The sequence below is a fragment of the Cebus imitator genome, unplaced genomic scaffold, assembly GCF_001604975.1.
Source record: "Cebus imitator isolate Cc_AM_T3 unplaced genomic scaffold, Cebus_imitator-1.0 Scaffold680, whole genome shotgun sequence".
NCBI classification, from domain to species: Eukaryota; Metazoa; Chordata; class Mammalia; order Primates; family Cebidae; genus Cebus; species Cebus imitator.
The window spans coordinates 248,493-254,374 of NW_016107995.1; positions in this window are offsets into that span (position 1 = coordinate 248,493).

Genomic DNA, 5,882 nt, shown 5'->3' on the forward strand with positions numbered 1-5,882 from the left:
GTCGGAGGGGGCCCGGGTCAGCCTGCCTGCAAAGGGTCGGAGGGGGCCCGGGTCAGCCTGCCGGCCAATAGCTGCAGCCTGTGCCTGTGATTCCGCCTCCCTCGAGGCTGCTGGCGCACGGATTCCGGCACTGGGTCCGCGTCACGGAGCCGCACGCAGACATGTGGGCTTCATGCACCTGGGGCTGCAGCTCCCGTGTGTGGAGATGTGAGCCTGATTGTGCGCTCATGCTGAATTTTAAATTTGTTTTTAAAGACCATTTTATTATAACTGAAAGTGGAAAATATACCTCTGGAATGGCATTAGCTGAGCCTTGCACAGTAATAACGCTGTGTGCTAACGGTCTGTTTTTGTGCTGTTTGGTTGTTATGGTGACAGGTGCATTCACTAATAGGTAAGTTTGTTTTGAGAATGTTAGCACCATTTTGCCAAATGTTCTCTTTCTGGTGTGACCCTAGGCCTTCACGGTTCTCATTGGTGAGGATCAGTGTGGATTTCAGAGCCCCTCATGCTCTGAAAATGGCCAGAGCCCCCTCCAGAAACCCTGACTGACACGTCTGAGAGAGGCGTCACGTGTAAACGGATGTAAGAGTCATCGCCCTTCGGAGGTGCTGCAGGGGAAAAATAACCAGCAAGACGATCTCAACTTCTGAGGAACACGCTTCCACGCAGGAGCTGTGCAGTGATGGCCAGCAGGGAAGGCAGACAGATCTTCCTGATGGCCAGACAAGGGCTCCCGTGGAGGAGGCATTAGTCCCAATGGGGAGCAAACCTAACCTGGCCTTCCCCAGTCACCATGAACTGACCGAGCCAGAAAGATGGAAGAACTGCTGAGACACTGCGGGCAGGGCAGCGGGTGTCCTGGCGGGTGTCTGAGCAGGTGTCCCGGCGGGTGTCCGGGTGGGTGTCCGGGCCGGCGGGCAGCCTGTTACCTGAGGGACGGAGATAACAGTGAGGTCAGACCACAAGGCCTGTGCTCCAGGTGTAGCCTAGGAGTCTCCAAGCCGAGCACCGGCTCACAGTGAGGCAGCGTGGGGAGGAGGATGGGGAATGCGGGCAAACCAGCAGCCTGTGTGCTCGTGCCTGGCTATTTAAAATGCCCCAGGCTTCAGCATTCCTGCTTTACACATGCAGGAAGTGTGTGGGAATGTGGAAAGCAAGTGAACGATTACTACTGAGTTCCAGGAGCAGCCGTGCCAGGAAGGAAGCCAACCTGGGAAGGGGCTGGGGGTGACGAACGTAGCAGGGGAGGCAACTCTTTAAAAAGTTGGCCAGAGAAAGCCTACGAAAAGGGGCCTTCAGGCCAAGCCTGAGCAGAGCGTGCAGGGCAGTGGACAGGGCAGGAGCGTGGGAGAGGCTGTGTTTAAAGGGCTCCCTCAGGGTCACAGATTCGGAGAGGTGCTGGGCAAGCAGGTGCCGTCAGCGCCTGGGAAGGACACTGCGGGTGCCGGAGGCAGCTCTGACGCCCTCCTCCCGGGATGGCAGGGCTCCTCCAGCAGCTGATGTCTGTCACCCGGGCCTGTGGGGGTGACTGGTGGCCTTGGCAGGGTCCCGGACAGTCCGGCCTTCCCTTGAGATGTGTCTGAGCATGCAGCAGCGATGGCGGCTCCCGGCCCTGGACGGCCTGAAGACACCGTGGCAAGACCAGGCCCATTCGGCTTTAAGGATTCAGAGCCCGTCACATTCATTCAGAAAATCATTTAGAATTGTTCACAATTTTCACTTAACAGTTCTCTGCCTCCATCTTGACTGCAGAATGGGGAGCTCGAGTTTGGACAGCCAAGGACACAGGTGGCAGGAGAATGGGTGGCCGGGGTGTGTGGCGCACCTGCCGAAGGTGTCCAAAGCCAAGGTTGACCTTCCAGTAGAAGTGTCCCTGGTGGCCCGTGGGCATGCCTTATTTTAGGGGGTTCTTGGGAGTGCAGAAGGGACCATTGGAACAGAAGGGATTGAATGCCTGGAAGCCAAAGCATCACGGGGCAGGGGGAAGATGCCTCTGCTGTGACATGGAAACTTTTCTGCTTAAGGAGAATGTCCATTAATAGTTCACTTCTGACCACATTATGGTGTTGCTGCCAGCAGATCTGAGAAAAGTCTCTGCGCTTCCAGATTCTAAAGCCATTTCACTTTTTCCTAACATCAGAAATTCCTTAATTCTTGTTCAAAGTGGCGATGGTCGCCAACTCGGCTTAGCTGAAGGCTCTGTCTGGCCCTATTTACAACCTCACGGCATTTCCTGCCCCCGCCCCCACCCCAGGCTCCTACACAGACCCCTTAGAGGCCCTCAGAAGAGCTCCAGGGGACCTTCCGGGCTCAGGGCGGAGCTGGGAGAAGCCGCCCGTGTTTGGCCGTGATGCAGCTGTGCTTTCATTCTTCTGAGCCCAGCTCAGCTTCTGGGACTTGGGGACCTGGAGAAGTGCAGATCCACCCTCTGCTGAGAAGCTCCTGCCTTTGTTGACAAGAGGGAGGGTCATGAGGGGCCTGGCTAGAGTCCTTCTCCTGAACGGCTGAGCTGAGGGTGTCTTCCCTGGCCACAGATTGAGCCTACTGTCGCCCTATCAGCACCTGAAGCGGGGCTTCTATTGTGAACCCGCTAATGGCCAGACTTCGGAATTCATTATGTATTTGCGTGAGGCTTTGTGGGGTATTTCTAGGTGCGTGGCTGTCTGGACGGTTGCAGCTCTCCTAAGAGATCAGGCAGAGAGTCCCATCTGGGACACCCATAAGCACAGGCTGGGAAACCGTGAAGCAGAGAACCTGCAGGAATCTGCACCCACCTGGAACCAGAGCTGGGACCAGGACCAACACCCTGATGACTCCCCGCCCCACAGGCCAGAGGGGTCAGCCTGGCCCCAGGGCCGCCCTCAAGTCAACATCGGGAGTCCTTTAGAGAAGCACCTCTCAGTGGAGCCAAGAGTTCAGACGGGTTGGAGAGAGGAGAGAAGAAGGGGCGGGAAGCAGGGGAGAGGAGAGAAGAAGGGGCGGGAAGCAGGGGAGAGGAGAGAAGAAGGGGCGGGAAGCAGGGGAGAGAGGAGAGAAGAAGGGGCAGGAAGCAGGGGAGAGAGGAGAGAAGAAGGGGCGGGAAGCAGGGGAGAGGAGGCAGCAGACGGCAGTCTCATTGGGGCTGGGACGGGGCTGCCAGAACGTGACTCTCCAGGACCCTCGCCGGGAAGTGTGCATGGCCCGCACCCCTGCTGCCCCCCAGGGCAAAGGCACCTCTGGGTCCCGGCTTGCTCATGTGTGGTCCAGGAACCAGCAGCATCAGCATCCCTTGGGAGCTTGTGAGAAATGCAGCCCCTCAGGCCCCACCCATGGCTCCTGGGTCAGAATTCCCATTTCAACACGGTCCCTGGGGCACCTGGGCATGCTGAAGTCCCACAGGCTCTGTTCCAGATGACATGGAAGAGTTAAGGGGTCAGGTGTGGTGGCTAACGCCTGTAATCCCAGCACTTTGGGGGGTGGAGGGCAGGAGGATCCCTTGAGCCCAGGAGTTCAAGACCAGCCAGGGCAATGTAATGAGACTTCGTCTTTACAAAAGAATTTAAAATAATTAGCCAAGCACAGTGGAGAATGCCTGTAGTCCCAGCTACTCTGGAGACTGAGGCAGGAGGATCACTTGGGCCTGGGAGGTAGAGGCTGCAGTGAGTTGTGATTATACCCTGCACTCCAGCCTGGGCAGCAGAGTGAGATTTTGTCTCAAAAAAAATGCATGAAGGGCAGATTGTGAAGGAGGCTTTTCCTCACTGTGGCTTGGTGCCTTCCTAAGGAGCCCTGATGAACACCTAATGAGCTGGGATCTCTTTAAAACCCTTAAGTTCATATGATCTCTGTGCTTACAGCGTGTTTGCTCTCTGCCCATGTTTTACATAGTCACGGGGGATGCTGACTCCAGGTGCTCTGGTGTGCATTGAGGGAAAAGTCTCCTGGCTGGAAATGGCTTTTACTGGTGTCCTACAGGATCACTGTGTCAGGGCCAAACACGAGACTCTGACAAGCCGAGTGCCCGTGCCCCAGAGGGAGCCATCCACCGACGGTTGACACACCGGGCAGCGGCCAGAGATGGCAGGTGCGACTGTCTCGGGGAGAGAAGGGCCAGAGCCTGGTCACTGCCCAGCTGCTGCCACCAGTTGCCATCAGCCAAGTGAGTCGCCAAGGCCAGCCTTGACTCCGGGGCGGGAGCAGTGCCCGGGCAGGGAGGAGGGAGGTGGTGGCCACCTTATGAGCCTCTACACAGGCCCAAGACAGAAACGCAGACGCACGGCTGAGATGCCAGGCCCTGGGCTCCAGGACAGAGTGGGTCTGGGGTGGGGGAGCAGAGCTGGTGTTGTGGAAGGGAGATGCTTCCACGAATGGGTGCAGAACAGGAAGGGCCCTTAGAGAGCGTCCAGGCTCCATGGGCTCCAGGAGTCCTGGGAGGCTGGTTCCCCGGGGTAGACAGAGGGTAGAAGGGACTTTGTGTCCTGAATTATTTACTTCTCTACTTATCTGTTTTCTCTAATGACAAGATAAGATGATGCTTATTGTAAAAATGCAAAGATTCCTTTTCCCCTAAAATGGAAAAATGAAAATCATAAACTTCAAACGGGAGAATTCTACAAAGGAGCCACGTCAAGGAAGTAACGCCGTCAGGAGTTAAACTGTCTTTAAAGCTCCTGCCATCGCACCCCGCGTGCACGGGGTCGGCTGGACGGACAGGCGGACCGGCTCCAGGAGAAGGGGCTCTTCAGACACATGACAAGGATTGAGCCTATTTTTCAGAAAAATGTTTTGAGACAAATGGCTTGGCACATGGAGAAAGGACACAGTTTGAATCCCGTGTCTTTAAGAAAAATCACATCCATCAAAGAATTAAATAGTGAAAACTAAAATGTGAATGTTCTAGAATCAAATGATCTGAAAAGGCTTGGAGTTGCTCAAGGCCTTTTGTGGTATGTTCCCAACTCCAGAAATCACACTGAAAAATATTGATCATTATGACTACACACAAATGTAGAAAAGCTGTACAAAAGAAAAAAAAAACGCCTACAGTCAGGATGAAAATCAAGTTTAAAAACTGGGAAGGTGTTTTTCACACACATGATTGACAAGGCCTATTATGCAAGCGATACTTACAAATAAATTAGGACAAAAATCCAGGTAGAAAGAAATTGCGAGAGAGCACGCACCGGCACACAAAAAGGAAAGAAAAGCAGCTGCGAATTACAGGCAGGAAATGCAAATACGACAGTGCCAGTTGAAACGTTTGCGACTGGATCGAGAAACAGGGAAGATGAAAGGAACCCGCACCGGCGAGGCCCTTCCTGTGTGTGCAGCGGCGGCTCACGTCAGAACCACGTAAAACACAGCTCGGAAGCCACGGGAGGTCATTGCTCGGGTTAAATGAGGAAGGAACGAAGGCTCGTAGGAAACGATTTATTCAACAAAGGGAGAAAGAAAAACACGATGTCTCTAAATGCTCATTAATGGAGACTGGCCACATAAGCTATGATCGATATCGTGAAAGATCTCACACTAATTAAAAGCAATGGGGTACACGCCTGCTTGTTGATACTGAACTATTTCTGTAACATATTGTTGAGAGAAGAAAGTGGATTTCAGAACAGAGTGTACATGTGTACAGGGTAAACCTGCATTTAGAGGGACGGGCGTCCCTTTCCTGTGTCCCAGAAGTGTCATCGCCTGGGATTGTGCTTGGGAAAGAAAGAGGGGTGCCCGCGTGTCCTTGCCCAGTTTGTCCACGTGACGGCTGCACCCAGAGCTGCCCGTCCCCTGCTCTACCTTGCTGCGGGCTCAGCATCAGTGGGAAGCACCTCGCCCTCCCCACCTGCCCCTGCTCTCCCCACCTGCTCCTCTCTCCCCACCTGGCCCTGCTCTCCCCACCT